Genomic DNA, 2743 nt, shown 5'->3' with positions numbered 1-2743 from the left:
CATACACACATACATACATACATACACACAACTTCAAAATAACATAAATTCTCAACCTGTACTGAAAACAGTTTCTGCGTCTCAGCGCCACCAGCTGGTGAGAGGCGGTGACGTCAATTTGAACCCCGCCCACTGGAACCGGTACTGAAAGCATAATGGAAACACAACCTGTACCGTACCGAGTAGAGTAGAGCCGGGCTGTACCGGCCCGTACCGGTACTAATGGAAAAGGGGCATAACACAGGCCCAAGTGGGGCTGAAATGGAGAAGAGGTAGAGCAGCCGACCTGGGACCAGGAAGTTGCGGTTCGACTTCCAGCCATTCCCACATGTTGTAGTACCCCTGAGCAAGACAAATCCCTAATTGCTCCCTGGCGCTTACATAACTGCTGACTGCTCCATCTGGGTGTATACCAGGTGCAATGGTTTAAATGCAAAGAACCAATTTCTTCATTGTATGGGAACATACAATGATGACAACATATAGCACTTATAAGTGTCACTATATGTGCTGTATAAGGCTACCATGTGTCATTTTGTAATTTGGTGGTGTGCTGCGGGGTATTTTTGATGTTAAAAAAAGTTTTCAAAATTCAAAAACCATTGAAAGAACATTGCGCTTGTGTATGCGATACATAAAAAGAAGACTCAAACCATCCATTTTCTTTACCCGCTTTTCCGTTCTGGGTCGCAGGGAAGCTAGTGCATATCTTTAGCAGTCACTGTGCAAGAAGCATGTTACACCCTGGACAGGTTGTAAATCCATCAAAGGGACACATAAAGACAAGTGAGACAAAAAAAATCATAGTGTCACACACCTAAAAACACTGCATTGTTGATTAATTCAGCCACATTTATATGCTATAAAAATGTTAGACAATGATGGGGTTATTAAAGAGATTAAAGTTCGACTGGCTGTCTTAACTAGTGGTAAAATGTTATTTTTAGCAGCCACAACACACATGAAAAAACACTTAACAACATGATAAAGCATGTTTAAAAATAGCAACAACATAAACATGTCTTGTGAAAAATGGACATCTCAATATACTTAATAAAACTTTCATTTAGACTCTGATTAGCAGCTGATTGACAACTTTGATTCAGTTTATTTAAAAAAATGTTTTATTATCCATGAACACATGTGCACAAAAGTAGGTCCATGTTTACATTCATGCCACCTCATGCTTGCATTGAGCTCCTTTTATTGGAAAACTTTTGCTTTCCTTATTGCTCATACTTTGATTGGATCACTCTATTTAAGTGGAAATGTATTTTTTCTGAAAGAAAACTATAAATTTCATGTCCAACATTTTAATGAGATTATCAAATTTACTGTGTTTAAACGTAATTCAACTAAAGAATGCACCTGTAGCACTAAATGTATTCTATAGGAGTGAGTGTTAATTTATTAAAGAGGCAGCTAGTAAGGTACTAGCTATAAGGTACTTTAATAATGGAAGCTAAAATGAGTGTACTTACACAGTACATACAAAGTAAATACCAGGCACTTACAGGGCTCTTACTTAAAACATAACATATACCTACCTGGTACTTGCAGGGTACCTTCCTGCTACTCACAAGTTACTTATGTACTATACTTATCTGGTATTTATAGGGTATGTATTAGAGTACATGTGAGAAAGAGGTGTGTACCTTGTAAGTACCAGGTTCAAACTATGTAAGAACCTTGTAATTTCTAGATATGTGCTTGGTAACTACCAGGTACATAAAGTACAAGGTATGTATACTGTATGAAATGGGTAAGTACCAGATACCTGCCCTGTAATTGCCAGATTGATCCCATTAAGTATATAGTGCATACCAGGTTAATACTCAGCACATATTAGGCATGTACCCTGTAAGTGCACAGTGAGATCCAGGTGCAGGTAAATACTAGGTTGTATTAGGTATTACTATCTAATCATATGAAAGGTTGCTTCTGAAGTAAACACCACCAATACAATGTTTTCCTCATATGTTCTGATCAGGACAAGCAGCAGACGCCAAGTAAGAGGGGATGGGAGGGGATTCGAAAGACCCAGTCACCCCCATCCTGGCTGAAGAAGGATCTGGAAATAGTAGCTGCCTCACCTCTGGAGCTGAAGACAGTGGAGTGGGAGAAGACCAGTGCCACCATCCCACTTGTGGGCCAGGAGATCATGGACCTGCAGACGGAGGTGTGATCCTCAATCCTAACCTCAACTTCTACAGCTGCCCATTTACTCCAGTGCTGTCAGACAGCTCACACACACACACACACACACACACACAGGAGAGTGTTGTACAAAAGATCCGTAAAGTATTCTGTGAGGGAGTGGAAGATGGGGTGAGGAGTCATAATATCTGAAAATCAAATAAAACATTTAGTGAATGGGAACATGTCTTGTTGCCTCGTTTCATTTGATGATTTGACAAACTGCTCATTGTTTCGTATCAGAAGGGAAAATTGCATAAAAAGTAGCACAAAAAGCTACCATGTTAACCAAACAGCATAGAAAAGGTAACTGTGCAGTAATTGTTACAATGTAATAAACATGAATATGACTATTTTTTTTCCCCATTTCTCAGACTGTTGTTATATTACTGTTCATCTCTCTCCTGATGTTTCCTGATGAACATTGTTGTTCACAACTCAAGACACATATGAATCTTTTTTCTTATACACACACACACACACACACACACACACACACAAACACACACACACACACACACACACACACACACACACACACACACAC

The sequence above is a fragment of the Nematolebias whitei genome, chromosome 5, assembly GCF_014905685.2.
Source record: "Nematolebias whitei isolate Nwh7 chromosome 5, NemWhi1, whole genome shotgun sequence".
Lineage (NCBI taxonomy): Eukaryota > Metazoa > Chordata > Actinopteri > Cyprinodontiformes > Rivulidae > Nematolebias > Nematolebias whitei.
Note: the sequence above shows the minus strand (reverse complement) of the source record.